This window comes from Pteropus alecto, unplaced genomic scaffold, assembly GCF_000325575.1.
Source record: "Pteropus alecto unplaced genomic scaffold, ASM32557v1 scaffold146, whole genome shotgun sequence".
Classification (NCBI taxonomy): domain Eukaryota; kingdom Metazoa; phylum Chordata; class Mammalia; order Chiroptera; family Pteropodidae; genus Pteropus; species Pteropus alecto.
In genome coordinates, this window is record NW_006442107.1 from 19,433,723 (window position 1) to 19,442,161 (window position 8,439).

The following is an 8,439-nucleotide window of genomic DNA, read 5'->3' on the forward strand; positions in this document are numbered from 1 at the left end:
GGCTACATGAAGTTTACCTGATATTGTATTAGGTAGAGTCTATGAACTCATTCTTTGTTTACTTAATTTGGGCAGGACTGCTTCTTACTATATGGTTCACTCATCTCTCCAATTGTGCTGCGCTGTTCATGATCAATTTAAGTAATAGTGACATTTGGTTGAAATAAAAGCACTCCCTTTGACCACCCTTCTCTCTGTCAATACAAATGCACATATATGAGGAAAGCCACACTGGGATTTATACTCTCTTCTACTGTCCCTTTTCATCATCGAAACATCTCAGAATAGGTGCAAGAGGTTATAAATGCAATCATATCCCACAATTGTCTACATAATTAAATCTACTTGGACTGGGTATAGTAGAAATGTGCTAAAGGTTAACTTTATGTTAGCAAACCCACAAGCACCAGGCCACGCATGACTGTAAGAAGGACATAGTTTATCTGTAGTACTTTCTTGTTTCTGGATCCTATACTTCGTTTAACAGCCTTTACTGGCAACCAGTGCCTTCAGATTTCTCTAATCTACAGTGGCAGATGGGAGACTTTCAAAGGGATTTATTAGAGCCTGCTAATTTAACTAATTTTCACTAAAGCGTTAATGATATTACAAATAAAATATTAGAATTTCGATAGAGGTTTTGGAGCTTAATTACAAGATATGATTTCTGCTGATAGAATTTTTGGTAATGTGTCATGGGGATGTCACATACATTGGTACATTTGGACTTCATTCTTCAATATCATGGAGGTAGCTCCTTAATGCCCCTGTGGTAAGAATCATATTAAAATTGTATATTGTTATAAAACAAGGTTCTTAAGGCATGGGAGAGAATCACATATGTTTTAGCTGAGTATTGAATCAGAAAATTCTATCAAAACTATTATTTTCCTTGATGAAAATTTCTTCAAAGTTTTAGACCTACTTCCTAATCTATTTTTCCTGATATGAATATTTTGAGTTTCAAAATTTTGGCAAAATTAACCTACCCTTTGTTTTCCTACCCCACCTTTTTTTTTTGTCTTTGATAGATGTGCGTAGTAGTTAAAACAAGCTTTGTTTAAAGGAGGCAGCTATCGTAGTCAAATGTTCCTAACACAGCACATGATTTCCAAAGCATATTATATGTCTATACCCTCAGAACCCATGTATCAGGTTTGCTGTCTTCAGGTATAAATATCATTTTAATATAGAAATAGCCTGAGCTTTTCTTTCAAATGAAGACGTTTACATGTTTTCATCTGTTATTGAGTTTTGCCTTTAGTCTCATTTCATTCTATCTTCTCCAAAGCAGTCAATCCAGCAATTAATCATTTATTCAGAAACCATTTGTGGTAGTTTTGTGTGTTAGGTCCTTGGGGCCTAAAATATGTATACAATATATACCTGACCTTCTAGTAGCTTATAACATTTAGCACTCATACCAAGCATTCAGAATAAAATTAAAAAGTGAATGATGCTTTCTATTGTCCTAGATCATGGACAAGGGGAACTTGGCACAAAAGAATATTTGTAATTTCACCACAAAAAGAAAGTAAATGAGAAAAACAGGCAGAGAGAATAGGATAAGAAAAATCATGGATATGTGGAAGTGTATTAAAAGGGCAATGGCCTCCAAACCTGGAATCTATTAAAATTGCCCAGGGAACTCTTTAAAATTTATATTTCTTGGCTCTACACACACACACACACACACACACACAAAAAAAACACACACACACACACACACAACAGTAACAGTGAATCAGGAGTTTGGAAAGATAGGGTCCAAAAATCCACATTCAATAGAAATTGTACTGCTAGCCTGGCCAGCTTTTGGGAACTAATGACCTACTTTGTTGGGTACATTCATTCTCTCAAAGGTTATTTATTGATCTCTTAATATGCATCAGACATAATTTTAGATGGTTGGACAAAGTAGACAAAGACTCTCTTATTGTGTAGCTTACATTCTGGTGGTGAGAGCCAGATACAATTCTAAGTGCAATACATGGATTAACTAAATTCTTCTGTACTAAAACCCTATCAAGTCTTCATTTCCCATATGAGAAAAGCTAAGGCATAAAGTGTTTAAATAATTTATCTAAGGTTACATAACTAGCAGGAAGGGGACCTGGAATTCTCAATTGCGATGTAACTCCAGAGCTCTCATGCATGGCCGGCTACATAATTTGCAGAACCCAGATTAAAATGAAAACGCAGGGCCACTTGTTCAAAATACAAGAAAAGATGCAGTAAATATACTAAGATGTAAAGTGTTTTTCATTCTTTCATGATGTTTTTTATTTGCTATATAATGTCATTCTAAGAAAGACAAAATTAAATTGTAAATGATTACATGACTGTTAACATTCATCTTTATACTTTATGATGCCAGTTTTAAATGCAAATGTAAGAGCATTTAACTCATATATAGGATCATTGAAATAACACAATTCATATTTTATACACCATTACCAGAAGAGCAGAAATGCTGCACAAAAACCAACTCAACTTTTTATTTTACTTCTTGATAGACACACATATTTTATCAACACTCTTTACCTTTGACTTATGGGTGAGTAAGGAAGTACTGAAAGAAAAAGAAACTATGGATTGTTTTTTCTTTTCTTTCTTTCTATGTTATTTTCAGCATATTTGGCTAATACAAGGCAAGCACCAATAAGTAAGCATACGATGAGGTCACTCATGTGTCTTAGAGTCATTGCCTCCTTTCTGTTTTTGAAAAAGGTTCTGGTTCAAATGGAAAGTGAGGCCTCCCTTGGCTGTCAGCACCTGGATTTACTCAGTTGCAGACATAAGTAACATGCTTACCTTTTACTCACTTTGAGTCTGATGAAACTTATACACCACACACCCTGGGCATACCAGAATTGTGTGCTCATGGTGCCTTAGGAATGCTATGTGAGAAAGGGATGTAAATGAACAGTGGACATGTATATTGACATGTATATTGTGTGTATCTTCTCTACTTACATACATGCTCTGTTGCCATAGGACTCCAACAAAACACTAGTTTAAAGATGAAATGATGTAACATTTCAAGATCGCTACAGCAGAGCACTAAACCAAGCATGGACTCTCTGAGCCCTTCGGTATGACTGAGCAGATCACATACCCATGATGTCAGTATCCTTAAGTACTATGCTCTATTGCATCCTGCATAGGGTGGTTTCAAGTTAACTCACTATCTTTGTCAATCTTGTTTTGGTTAATTCTTATTTATAAATGTCCCTTTGTAGGGGATATTCTCAGAACTCAAAGCATTATTATTTCCTTGCTTGGACACACACTAAATACACCCTAAGTTTCCTAACTTGGATAGCTGTAGTGTTCCATTTCATTTTTTTCCTTTCAGTATTTGTCTCCTCTGGTAGACATTATCATCATACTCCAGGAGAGTTATCATAATATTTATCAGTATTACTACATGCAGGTACTCTTGCATTACTACATGCAAGTGCTTTCTATAATGTTTCCTTTAATCCTCACAGCAATTCTATAAAGTATATACCATTTGTGGTAGGCAGAATAAAGGCCTCCTAAAGATGTTCATGCCCTAATCCTTGGAACCTGTAAATATAACAAGGAGGAATAATTAGCATTGCAAATGGAATTAAACCTGCTAATCAGCTGTTCTAAAAATAGAGAGATTATTATGTATTATCTGGGGGGATCCAATGTAATTACAAGTGTCCTTAAAAGTGGAAGAGGAGGACAGAAGAGAAAGTTGAAGTGATTCCATGTGAGAAAGATCAACCCATCATTGCTGGCTTTGAAAATGGAAGGAAACCATGAGCCAAGAAATGTGGGCAGTCTCTAGAAGCTGGAAAGATGAGGACACAGATTCTCCTCTAGAATCTCCAGAAGGGAATACAGACCTGCCGATAGCTAGATTTGTAGCTCAATGAGGCCTACCTGCATCAGACTTCTGACCTACCCAACAAATGTCTTGCATTGGTAGTTCTCATTATATTTCTATTGGTTACTGTTAACATAGAACATTACCTCATAAATAGTAGCTGAACAAATATTTTCAAATAAACGATCACTTTTTAGCAAATAATAGTCTCTTCTGTGACATATTTATAATGTAACTATCTCAATATTTAAGAGATAACTAGACTTCCACTAAGGAAGAGCAATTAGAGAGCATGAACCACATCGTATTTTGGTAAAATTTAAGAACCCAGCAGTAACTTCAGACAAACAACTTTCTGAACATTTTGCATTCCTCATCTGTCTTTTTTTTTAAATTTATGCTCCAAGAATGTATTTCATTTATCATTCTAAAACACGAAAAATATATGTCACAGCTACTGTCAAGGGGCCATGTAAGTCTCAAGACATTTATTTGACAATGTACTATACATTTCTGTACTATGCATTGCTGGAAAAAAAATTTTAAGAAAGAAAATTGAGGATATAAATAAAACTTTTAAGTGCTTGCAAAGAAAACATAAACTAAGAGCTGTTAACTTTGTTGTGTACCAACCAATTAGCTGAAGTGATAATTATTTAGGAAGGTTTTTTATCATACTTGTCAACATGGTAGCCCAATTCCCAGGTTAAATGAAATGCAAATCTTTTCTAAGTCTGGATTTTAGGTTTCATGCTTAAATTTTACAGACTTTCAGTATCCTGTGCAATACACACTATTTTTTTTTTAAGTCTCTTGTTCCTTTATCTCATGTTCTCTGATTCCTCCCAGCACCGTTCTCACCTCTGCCAGCGCCTGGAAGCGAATAGGCAGTTTTCACTACAAAGAAGCTACCGATCCAATATTCTCTGCATAATTTATATGTGCGGCAAGGGGAAATTACCAGCATAATTCCATTATGTCATTTCCACAGTTATACTCAATTGCTCTTCCCTAAAGGCATTAGCATTTTCATTTCCAAACATTGCCTTTTCCACCTCTGTCTTTCATTCCCAACTTAGACATTGGATTGTGTTTTCATACCCAGGAGGTCAATCTGAAAGTCTTTTTGAACTGGTTTCTGATCTTCAGTCTCTTAGTTTGTTGTGACATCACAGGCTAGCCTGAAACACAAAGGAAAACACACTGCTCTTATCTTCAATCTGTGCTTTTTATAAAGAATCACAAAATATGCAAGCTCTAAATTGTAATTTAAAGATAATATTTTTTTCATCTTCTACAGCTTTGACTTTAGACATCAATTTTAAAAATAAAATCCTCTTGGCTAATATTCATTTTATAATTGAATTTAAGTGAAATCTATCCTCATTGACCCTCCCTGTTGAAATCGTCCCAGTGTAAACACTCTTTTCTGTAGTCCTTCTGATAACCCCCAAACCAGGTCATCATTCTTCTCTCTGTCTCCCCATTATCCTTTGGGTTTTCTTATTCTACCTCCAGAATAGCCATAAGTGTACGTAGGTAATTACTTTTATTGAGGAGACTCAATCTATTGGTTTATATATGCAAAACTACATTATTTCTTTCTATAGTTCAACTGAACTTTCCTGCACCAAATTTCCCTTTCCCATTAATTAGTGGAGCTGTAAATTAAGTTTTTGCCAGATGTCATACATTTTTAGTTACTATCATTACTAGCATAGGCACAAAATTCCATTGTATTATGTTTTTCTAAGACATTTTTCCTAGGATATTATTTCTTTTCCTAAGACATTATTTTTTTTTCTATACATTCACTTCATGTCTAGCCCTTATTGTGAAATACACTTTCAAGGCTGAAAAACTCTCTGCAAAATACAATTGAACACACAATGAATATACCCAAACAGAATCTCTCTGGATCTGACATCACTAATAACTGCATTATCATCCTAGTTTTTCAATTACTGCTCTGTGCTATAGATTGTTTCTCTTTTTCTAGAAGATAATTCAAAAATATCATGAGGTTAAAATAATAAAGAACATTTTAAATTTTTGACTTAAATCTAGGGATAGAGAGAGGCAGCAGAGATGTGCTTATTTGACCATGAACACTTGCTAAAGGAGGGGTGTCCCTGGTCTAACTCTGTTTCTGGCAAATTTTAATCTCATAGTGGTGGTTAATGCTGATCTGGAGGTCTGTGACAGGGGCAGCTTCTTGGAAATGTGACCTGTACTGTTGCACAAGGTCTTGTGCTTAGGAAGGGCCTTCTATTTATTTAAATATTCTGCTGTTCCCATCTTGAAATTCTCAGTTTTTGAACAAAGGGCCCCACATTTTAATTTTCACCAGGCCCCATGAATTATATAGCTGGCTCTACTCTTTTTATGTCATGGTCTTGCTATTCTCCAATGCTACTCATCTCTACTGGGCACCATGCTTTATCAAGGATTCCTTTCATTATGGAAATCTTCTCCCTGTGCCTATGTCAGTCATAATACTCTATTACTACTCCAAATTGGGCATGCTCTAGACTTGGCTTCTACCCCCAGGAATTATTCTTTTTCACATTAGACATTGGAGGTAATCAAACAATTTTCTGTAACTTCTAAGGATCACTAAGAACTGGAATGGATGGGGTTGCCTTCATCCTCTTTCCAGACATAATAAAATAAAATTTCTTTATATTAATAAGAAATAAGAAACAATCAATACAGATAAGTATTTATGAATTAAAGGCTTTTATTATGGCAATTTTAGCAAATTATTTTAATTCCTTGCTGGTTATATGTCAAAAATCATATCAGTTTTCCATCGGCCATACTTATTTAATAATCTATCAGATGAAAAATTGCTTAGGTTCTTCTTTCATTTAGTTGAGAGTGAAGGGTTAGAATTAGTCTAACTCAGAGATGTATGTGTTAGCTGTTAATTAAAGTCATCGACCTTTTTTTAAAATTTTTTCACTAATATTTTAATTTGTCCCTTTGTTTGGTATCCCAGAGGAACTAGTACCAAAAGCAATGTAGCAGGTAGGTCAAAGATTTGCTTTTCTTTTTTAAATTTGAGAAAGGTAATTGTGAGAAGACTGAGAGATTAGGATAATATCAATTTAGAAAAGAATACAGTTGGTATACTGCCGAATTAAATCACATCTTGCCATAAAACAAACAAACAAACAAAAAACCTCAGGTTTATAAAGGTAAAATACTTCTGAATATTCCATAACTAGTTGATTCTTTCAACATGAAATTAATATTTAATGAGCTCTTTATACATCAAAATATGGGAATTTCAAGGTAAACAAGAAACATTTCCTGCATTCATACAACTTACAGTCTAATAGTAGATGTTTTTTTTTTTAACTCAGACTTTCTATTTTATTGTGATGTTCAGGGGGACTATGGTCTCTGGCTATCTGAAGCAATCGGTGATGCAAGATGGAGGGATGGATACAGACAACAATTAGAATAATAAAATCATAGCATCTTAAGACACCTATGTGAACATTCTACTTATCATTCTCGATTTACAAAAGAGGGAGCCCAGCTCAGACCCAAGAAAGGTAAATGATTTTCCCAAGGTCCTTCTGTAAAAAGGCTTCCACTGTTTTTGCCTATCCAGTGATCATTCCTTCTCTGTTTGGTAATGACATTCCAACTTTGCTTTGAGGAATTAGTTCTCACACACTGACTACAATCTTGGGGTCCCCACCAATCAAGAAAAACTGCCCTCTCTAGCCAAGCAAGAGTATGTTTCCCAAGCCAGTACAAGCAACCTCACCCTGTAATTGGTGATGGTTGATGGTAACTCCTTTCAACAGTTTCCTAAGTAAACTATTGTTCTTAACTCTCAGATGCGATAGAATAAGAATGACTGCAAATTGTTTGCAACTTCTCTCGATAAGAAGTAGCTGTTTCTCCACCTTTCGAAACTGGGTTGGCCTGTGACTTGTTTTGACCAAGAGAATGAAGCTGAAATGATGATGTACATACAACTTATAAACAGTCATCACGTAATTTTGCAGCTTCTAATCTCATTATTTTGAAATGCTGTTGCCATGTGAAGAAATGCAGGCTATTCTCCTTGACAAGAAACTACATGGAAAGAGAGGCTCAGCTGACAGACTACACCAACACAAGACATGTGACTGAGACCATCATCTTTCATTCAACCTACTCACCAGTTAACTGCAGTCACATCAGTGACCTCAGACAAGCTGGGGAAAAATAAAATGAAAGATTCTAATGAATTCATTTCAAAGTTGGGTTGTTTCCAATTCTCACTTTCAACTAAATGAAAGAAGAACCTAATCAAGTTGTCATCTGATAGATTATTAAATATCTATAGCTGATAGATCATTAGTATGATATTTTGGCATATAACTAACAAGGAATTTAATTTGAGTGCAGCCCAAATTACTGGCCCGTAGAATTAAGAACTAATAAAAGAGTTGTTTTAAGTATCTAAGTTTTAGTATCATTTCTGACATGTCCAAAATGTTCTTCAATTATTCTTTTATTCTATAATATGCTCTCCTCTTGCAATATTTTTTTTCGGCTATGAAGCCAGAGACAAA